Source organism: Mytilus californianus, unplaced genomic scaffold (genome assembly GCF_021869535.1).
Source record: "Mytilus californianus isolate M0D057914Y unplaced genomic scaffold, xbMytCali1.0.p SCAF_9, whole genome shotgun sequence".
NCBI lineage: Eukaryota > Metazoa > Mollusca > Bivalvia > Mytilida > Mytilidae > Mytilus > Mytilus californianus.
This window is the reverse complement of record NW_026262745.1, coordinates 90970497-90980003: the sequence shown is the minus strand read 5'-3', so window position 1 is coordinate 90980003 and position 9507 is coordinate 90970497. Positions and strand designations below refer to the sequence as shown.

General features: G+C 34.5%; 1 pseudogene; it reads left to right on the top strand.

Annotated features, from left to right (window-relative positions):
• The first annotated feature begins 7621 nt into the window (after positions 1-7621).
• Positions 7622-8464, top strand: LOC127714030 (uncharacterized; annotated as a pseudogene).
• Positions 8465-9507: the final 1043 nt, after the last annotated feature.

Here is a 9507-nt window from a genome sequence, read left to right as displayed (position 1 = left end):
AATATATTTGGTGTGTGGAATGATTGTAAGGTGAACATGTCAGTCTGGCAGGTTTCATCTGACCTTTACCTCATTTTCACGGGTTCATTGGCAAAGGTTAAGTTTTTGTGTTAAAGGCCCGTTGTCACTATTCTTGGTAAAAGTGTTTGATGGATTTTTTTATAGCAATAACCGTCAATGAAAACTTTGATTAAAAACTTTGACAGACTTGGATGAAATAGAATCTTATCCTATTTTTCTTGAAACTTGGATGGACTTGGAAGGGAATTATCCAATCACAGTGCATTTTTTTCTTTGACCAAGTTTTTGATGAAAAATTTTGATAGTGACAACCGATGACTTGGACCAAGTTTACCTGGTCAAAGAAAACTTTGACCAAGTTGACTTTAATATTGGCAACTAGGCTTAAGTCTGTTTCTTAGATACTATGACCAACAGGTAAACTAAATTTGATGTATAGAATGATTGTAAGGTGTACATGTCTGTTTATCTGACCGTGACCTCATTTTCATGGACATAATGTTAAGTTAATGTGATAATTGTAGTGAAACTCTATCTTTGGGACTTAATTTACATAAAATCAATCATGGTTATTTAAGCAGGCGAGACATTTCATCATGTGCACTCTTGTTTAATACTAGAAAAAGTATTCCTCATTTGAGGGATAGTGACTCATTTGGGGAACTATTCCCCATTTGGCAGCTTGTCCCCCATCTGCTAATTATCCATCGAATAGACCTCCGAAGACAGCAGACAGTCATATAACCTGATACAATCATAAATGTAAATAGACGGGCAAGCATGTGCCATTTTTCTAGGTCTGTTTGATTTTAAGTTATAGTTTCAAAATATGCGAGGGTCTGGATGGGGTTTACAGAATAGAGTGCAGAATAATGGCCTAAAAAATAAAGAATAGAGAAAAATGGTAAACAAAATAAAGATGTGCAACCCATCTCCTGTAAAAGTCAAATTAAAGTTTGCATGAATACGGATTATAATGAGGTTGAATTATTGACTTGCAAGCCAATAATACGAGCGATATTTTTAGCATACATGTATATTGACGAAAATGAATCAAACTGACTTAAATAAACAATGTATTTAAGAATTGTGTCAAATTTCAAGTAACATTACCAGTACGAAATTTTCTACATGATCTTTTTTTTAAGGAATAACAAGATGGATGATAACAAAGATATGTGCTACAAAGAAATAGTAGAAGGAGAAAAGACAAAATATGAATGTAAAATTTGTGGGACATTACTCAGTACGAAGCAGAGAATTTTTACGCATCTTATTAACAAGCATAACAAAAGTAAGTTTTTGGAACATCTTGTCGAATGTCAGTCTTCTGTTGTCCACCATCAGTCTAAGCAGCCCCCAAGAGTGACTGGGGAATAGAAGTATGGTCACCATTGGTCTTTCTCCGACCGGTAGTAAAACCCGTGCTAAAGTGGGGCGTCCGTTTGGTTGTGCGGGATGTACAAATTTGCAGCCACGTCCGGTCAGAATGGGGACGTTAAATCCGATGCCTCGTGTAAAGAGAGTGCCACGCTCTTTGTACGTTAAGAACCCTTGCAACAACTCATTGAGGGGTCCGTAGGTGACCTGTTGCAAGGCTAAATTTCTGTCCCTATCCAATATACCCTCATTTCCCGTGGCAGTCTAAATTTCTCCGACCTTAATCCCTTAATCTTTTACAGAACCTACCTATTGTATTTATTGTGAACTTGTTCTCGTCCTGAATATGCATGAAATATTTGCCACTGGACGTTAAGCAACCAACAATCAATCAATCAATCAGTCTAAGCTTTTCACATTTACAACTTCTTCAAATTGTATTAGTAAGAACAAAACTTTCAATTGCAAAATGTTCAGTATGTCAAGCTCTACAAAAGTCAAATCCCTAAAGAGTCAGTGCCATTGAAAGAAGTTTTTTTTTATACTTTTTGCTGTTTTGTCTTACATGTATATATAACTTTAAAACTGTATTCACTATTTTAAATGCAAAAATGTTAAGTATGTCAAGCTCTACAAAAGTGAAATTTTTTTTAGAATTTCAAGCTATACAAAAATCTCAATAAGGTGAAGATTGTCAGGCCAATTCTGAAAGAATCATTGCTCTTGTAAGATGGGACCAGTAATCATGGTAATAGCCTAAATAGGTTTTGCCATCACTTTGCATCCATCTTCCACCATCCAGTGTTTTCCATAAGAACCGGCCGCCGGCCATATTGACCGTTTCAAGCAGTTTTTTGGCCGGTTCAATCGTCATCAGTCAAAAAAATTTGAGTGCATATTTTACTTATACGATTATTTTAAACGTCGTAACTTTATTATTATCTAGAGGTTTTATTTACGTTTGAGAGTTCCGGTTTGTATTTCTATCGGAACACGCGGCCGTTATCCATCGAAAGAGACTTATTAGGAAAATCCCGAGAGATATCGAGTATATGCAAGTCGTGCCATGTGGTTTCTCACCCCCTTACTTATATTCCCCTGGCCATGTCAAGGTCGTTAAAAACTTTCATTTGTTGTTGAAGATGAAACGTTCCATCACAGATTTTTTTCCCCGCTAAGCGACACAAAGGTGTGGATTTTTATGATAATACATTTATAAAGTTTGCATGCATTGTTTTTCAATTTGTTCTGTTGTGTTTAGTTTAAATCGCGATTGAATCGATGTCATTGGTTTGCACTACGCCGGATCGAAGATTCGATATGACCCAACAGGCCTGCAAACTTCAAACAAATACGGAAAAATTCCTACGATGAAGGAATATTTACAAATCAAATATGTGCACAATAATTTGCTGACAGCATCAAAAATATAATTTAATTTTGAAAAATTAAGTCACACTTAACAAGAATACATGTACTCATGAAACTAGGACTTAGTAGTTAGAAAATATCAATTGAGGGGCATTAAGATATAGATGTAAAATTAAAACCCTAATTTTGAAAATAAGGAAAAAATATGAATGTTACTTCTTGTGATCATTAACATTTGGCTTCATACCACAAATATTTTTTATCCTTTTTTGTGGTAATTTTCATTATGAATTCTTGCCAATGGGGCCAATACATGTATATGTAGGAATCATTTCAATGCACTCAAAAACAATGTGTGATATGAAGAGATGAAAAGTGTGACTTAATTTCAGATCCAATTTTGTTTGTTTTAGTTATGCATGGATGACTTGAAAAAGTTTTTGTTTCAACTACATATTTAGTTTTGGATTTGACCAATAAAATTCATGTAAGTATATATAATTTAAGCCTTTAAAGATTTAGACATAACAAATCAATACTGAATAAAAAATAAGCTGAAACAACATGTGATGTAATTATATCAGAAAGAAAGCACAAAATGTATTTTGAATTTAAAGGTTCTATATTTTTATAAATGAAATTGTAAACAGTATTTAATCAAAGAACGATGCAATTGAGTAATTACTTATATTGAAAATAACTGGTACATGTATGATGTTTATAATTTATATAAATATTTTTTGAAACACACTCCATTAGCCGCATCATTTAATTTGTCTTTATTTAGGATTGATTAATTGTATTTACTAATATATGTTTCAGGCAATGACTGTGTTGAGAATGGAAATGCAGTAGATGAATCCCCCTCGCCTACAAGTAGCTGCTATGATAAAGATCAGCATAGTGAAGAAAAAGAACCTGAGCCAGGATCTTCAACAGAAACGTCAACACACCCTACTACTAGCACTAGTACTGTTAATGAACAGTCTCAATCTTCAAAAGATTATATCTCAATGCCACATGAAAAGAGTTATGGTCCGTGGAATTTTAAACAATGTAAAACAAACGTAGAAGATTTATTTGAGAACAAAGCAGTACATTTCTTTTTTACATGTAAAGATGCTGACTGTTCAACTATTCATACTGATTCCCAGATCTTCAAAAAATATTAAACACTCCTGGCTTAACAGTAAAAATTGGTGGCTCTGTTTTGTAGAAAATGATGGCATGTTTTGTTTGGTTTGCAAAAAGCATCATATGAAGCACCCACAAAACCAACGCAGTGTATTTGCCTCTACACCAAGTGTAAGATTCAAAATCGATTCTCTAAATACTCATGTGCAAAGTAAATTACATATTGCTGCTTTACAAAATGAGTTATTACAACAAGTTTCAGTATTCCATCAAGAAGTTATTAAGAAAACAGAAGTGAATAACACTGTTTTAAACCAAGTATTTTCTTCGGCATATTTCTTAATGAAAGAATTTGTAGCAAACAAAAAACTAGTTCCACTCTTGCAGTTTATTGAAAAAATCTTTGAGGTTGAACATTTAAAGTTCTTTCAACACAGGTCAGCAAGGTCACAAACTGAGATTTTTCTAACTCTAGGGGATGTAATGAAAGAAATAATGTTAGAGAATGTACGAAAGTCTAATGCGTTTGGATTGATGACAGATGAAGTGGCAGACATTTCTGTGAAAGAAAATTTAGTAACTTTTATACAGTACTACAGCTTTAAAGATGAAGAAACTAAAACAAACTTTTTGTCCTGTAAAGATATTCTTGAGAAACACAATGCTGCTAATGCTAAGACAATAACTCGTCTGTTGCTTGAAGAACTTGAATCAGATAAGTTAGATGTTTCAAAACTTACAGGTTTCTCCTCTGATGGAGCTTCTGTGATGGTCGGTAAAAAAACAGGTGTCGCTACACGTCTCAGAGATAAAAATCCATGTCTTATAAATATCCACTGTGTATGCCACAAGCTTGCCCTTTCTTGTGCAGACTCTAACGAGTCCATCAGTTTTATCAAGAATATGGAAATTATCCTTCGTCAACTTTGGCACCTCTTTGAAAATTCACCTAAGAAAATGGCTGTTTACTTGAAAACACAGAAAGAATTGAAAAATATTACCATGGCGGACAAGGCCCAAAAAGTTGTAAGCAAAAGATTGAAGAAGGCATGTAGGACAAGATGGCTTAGTCTTGAATCTTCAGTCAAAGCTGTATATTCAGAGTATGAAGTTATTCTTCATACATTAAGTAAATTAGAAAAAGATGATGCAGCAGCTTGTGGACTTTTAAAAAAGATGAAAGGTCTTAAGTTTCTTGGAGCAATCTACATTTTAAATGATATTTTGCCAATATTAGCAGATTTGTCCAGACTGTTTCAGAAAGACTCTATAAACTTTTCTGTGATATGCCCAGCAATCAATATGACAAAAGACAAACTGAAACAACTAATTGAAGAAGATAAACCTATTGAAAGTTTAAGAAATGATATAGATTCTTTCACAAATATGTGTGCAGAGATCAGATTGACAAAGAAAGATTCAGATGAACTAACCTCTCTATTCAAGAAGTATGTTGATGCTTTAGTCAAAAACATTGATAGAAGATTTGAAGATTGTGGAGAAGTCTTATAATCTTTTGCAATTTTCGACCCAACACTTCTACCAAAAACTGATGAAATAGGATTTAAAGAATATGGAGAAGATTCTATGAAAGTGTTGGGAGAACATTTCTATCAAGATAATGAAGAAGAAAAGAAAAATCAGAAAGCTGAAAAACTGCTGACAGAATGGCAAGGATTGAAATATCAGATCAATGACAATTTGAAAAAGATCATGCCTCAAGATGTGAAAGATGGAAAATCCAAAATAACAGCCACTGAATGGCTTTTAAAACAACTAGTCAGAAACAAATCATTTTCCAACTTCTATCCTAGTATAGTTTTTATAGCAGAAGTTCCATTGGCACTTCCAGTCTCCAATGCATGGCCTGAGAGAGGGGCTAGCGCATTAAAAAATGTTAAGACAAAACAAAGAAACAGACTTACCAGCCACATGCTAGACTCAATTCTTCATGTGTGTATAAATGGGCCACCTGTTGAATCATTAGAAAGTGAAGCTCTAATCAAACGAGCAGTAACAACCTGGACTGGTGCTAAAAATCGAAGACGATTACCAGAAAATAAAGCTTCTGCATCTAAAGTACAAGAAAACACCATGACTTGTTAAACAACTGTACTCGAAGATGCAAGTGTTCAGACAGAGACACTGACAGAAATTGTCACTTATGAAACTGAAGTCAGACAGACATTAAATGAAGTTCGAAATGCCATGAAAATCCTAGAACTTGATGAAATGGATAAATTCTCCGAAGATGATTGTTCCTCTTCTGATGACGAGATATGATTAACAATTTAGATTAATAAATTTCATTTAACAAAATTGAGTCTGAATTTTACCCATCATGTAGTGTTGTCTAAAGTCTATTTGGTTATATGAGTTCTAATAACAAGAAGATTTTCATTCTATTTTTATTTGTATTTCTATTACAACTTCAATATATTACAAAATTATTACAAAACAAAAGCTTGAAAGACATGATTATATAGAATATGGTGTGCATCCTATCTATAATAAGATAATAATAATAAATAAAATTGCTGTATCCAATACAGAATTTGAACAGATATTTATTCTCAATTTTGTCAACGTTTAAATTATAGTAGTATTCAAACTCTTAACATTGTGCAGACTGTGAGACATAATTTTTTAGAAAAAAAGTTCTGCTAATAATATGTCCATTTGACAAGCATGAAATATTGTCTTAAAATTCGCCAGATGCCAGGATCTTGAATCTAGATTTCAAAAAAATTTCGGGGGGGCAAGCCCCCCCCCCCTTCCCATTCCGGAGAACGGCTACTTATTCATTTTGGCCTGTTAAGCCAAAATGAATGGAAAACCCTGCCATCCATCATAAACAATTTCAGAATTTGATCACAGTGGATGTAGTAGAGTAGATTAGAAATTAACTACTACTACCACTATGATCCCAAATGGAACAGCCTCCTTTTCTGTACTGTAAGGGTTGCTGTCCTTTTGCATATATATCTTATATCTTTTCAGAATTATATTCAATGTAATGTATGATTAGTTCTTAGCATTTCATGTCAAACAATTCAGTTTATTTCTTCATTTTTCAGGTCCAATGAAAAGGGTGTATAAAGTCTATGAAGATGATCCATCATTACCTATTCCAAAACGAATGGTATTACGGTATCAATCAAGAAGGAACATTCTTCACAATGAAGAACTACTTACATTATCATCAAGTGATGAAGATATGTTTGTAAATAGTCAAGAAAACGAGGGTATTGTGCATGTGCCTTATTCAGAAAAATCTGACGATCTACATATCAGTGGGTCCGATGATGGAAATAAGTCTTGCGGTAGCAAAAGTTACAAATCTGATAGTGAAATTTTTGAAACTAGCAGCTACTATTCATCTGACTGTGAAAGTGAATTTACTGTTAGTGATTCAGAGATATCAACAACTGATACAGAAGAAAAAACTGACATGACTGATTTTTCTGATATTGAATTTGAGGCTTCCAGTCCAAATCAAAATGAATTCACTGAAACAGAAACACAGGCAATGTGTATAATGTCTTACATATTACGACATAACTTGACAGGAGTTGCAGCGAATGATTTGCTGAAGCTATTACCAGTACTGTTACCTAGTTTCAATAATTATGAAAAGCTTACTTATGGTAAAATACTTTCGATATGTGGGGAGACAACATGTAAAGTAGTTGATTATTGTTCATCATGTGAACGAATGTTTCCAATTGATCCTGATATATACTTATGTCAAACAGAAAACTGTAACACACACAGGTATAAAGGTTCATTATCTGCACAAAGAAATAGCAGCCGCCAACCAAAATGTAGCTTTGTCATTGCAGACATACAAAAACAATTACAATATATTTTAGGAAAAAAAGGTGTTTGGCAAAGTGTACAGAGTACCAAAACAAAAACAAAAAACCAAACAAATGATGTTATGACAGATATCACAGATGGAAGGTTTTATCGACTGTTGTGTGAAGATGGGCGGTTTTGAGCAATTCATTTTCAATAAGTGCAGTATTAAATACCGATGGAATACCACTTTATAGTTCCTCAAATATCAAACTGTGGCCAGTGTTTTTGGCAATAAATGAGTTGCCTCCTAGTGAACGATTTTCTAGAGAAAATATGGTACTTGTAGCTATCTGGCAGGGAAAAAAAAAACCCTTTCTATGAGTATATGTGTACTTTTGGAGAAGAGATGCACAGATTATATGTTGAAGGCTTCCCTTTAAAAGTTGAAGATGCACTGGATAGTATAAATGTGAGACTAGGAGTCTTTTTGGCAACTATGGACTTACAAGCTAAAGCTTATGTTTTGAATATGACAATGCATAATGGCCAGTATGGTTGTAATACATGTGAAGAAGAAGGAGAAACTGTCAAACAAGGGAAAGGTTATGCTAGGTTCTACCCTCATAGGCCTTCAGCACAGAAACCAGTTTTAAGGAATTCACAGGATATCAAGGACAATATAGGACCCAATGCAACAAACAAAAAGAGAATTAAGGGGATATGTGGCCAAACTGGTCTTTCTGCAATGATTGATTGATTGATTGTTGGTTGCTTAACGTCCAGTGGCAAATATTTTATGCATATTCAGGACGAGAACAAGTTCACAATAAATACAATAGGTAGGTTCTGTAATAGATTAAGGGGTTAAGGTCGGAGAAATTTAGACTGCCACGGGAAAAAGAGGGTATATTGGATAGGGACAGAAATTTAGCCTTGCAACAGGTCACCTACGGACCTCTCAAAGAGTTGTTGCAAGGGTTCTTAACGTGCAAAGAGCATGGCACTCTCTTTACACGAGGCATCGGATTTAACGTCCCCATTCTGACCGGACGTGGCTGCAAATTTGTACATCCCGCACAGCCAAACGGACGCCCCACTTTAGCACGGGTTTTACTGCAGGTCGGAGGAAGACCAATGGTGACCATACTTCTATTCCCCAGTCACCCTTGGGGGGTCTTTCTGCAATGCCATGGTTTGATATTGTACTTGGTGTTGTTCCAGATTACATACACTGTGTACTTCTTGGTGTTACAAAAAGTCTTTTGTACAAATTCCTTTCTTCCACAAACAGCGGAAAGCCATTTTTCATAGGAAAAAAGTATTAAAAAAAAAAAATATCAAAAAGACTGCAAAGTATAAAACCACCTGATTACATTGAACGTATGCCTAGAGATTTAGAGAAGCATTACAACAATTTCAAAGCAACAGAGTTGCAGGCTTGACTTTTGTTTTATGCTGTACCATGTTTAAATGGAATCCTAGATGAAACATATTTGAAGCATTTAGCTTATTTGAGTGAAGGTATCCATCTGTTACTCCGTGACAATATAACAGGAGAAGATCTTAGGAAAGCAGAATTTTGTTTAGATAAATTTTATGAACAATTTGCAGATCTCAATGTCCACAATGTTGGAGCCCATATCGTTTTTTATGTTTAAATGAGGGGACCATTATGGGCATGGAGCTGCTTTCCATTCGAAGATTGGAATTCAGCTTTGTTGCAATCTGTTCATGGTACTGGGGATGTAACAAAACAGTGCTTTCGTCTTAGAGAAGTACAACTGAAGTTAAATAGCCTGG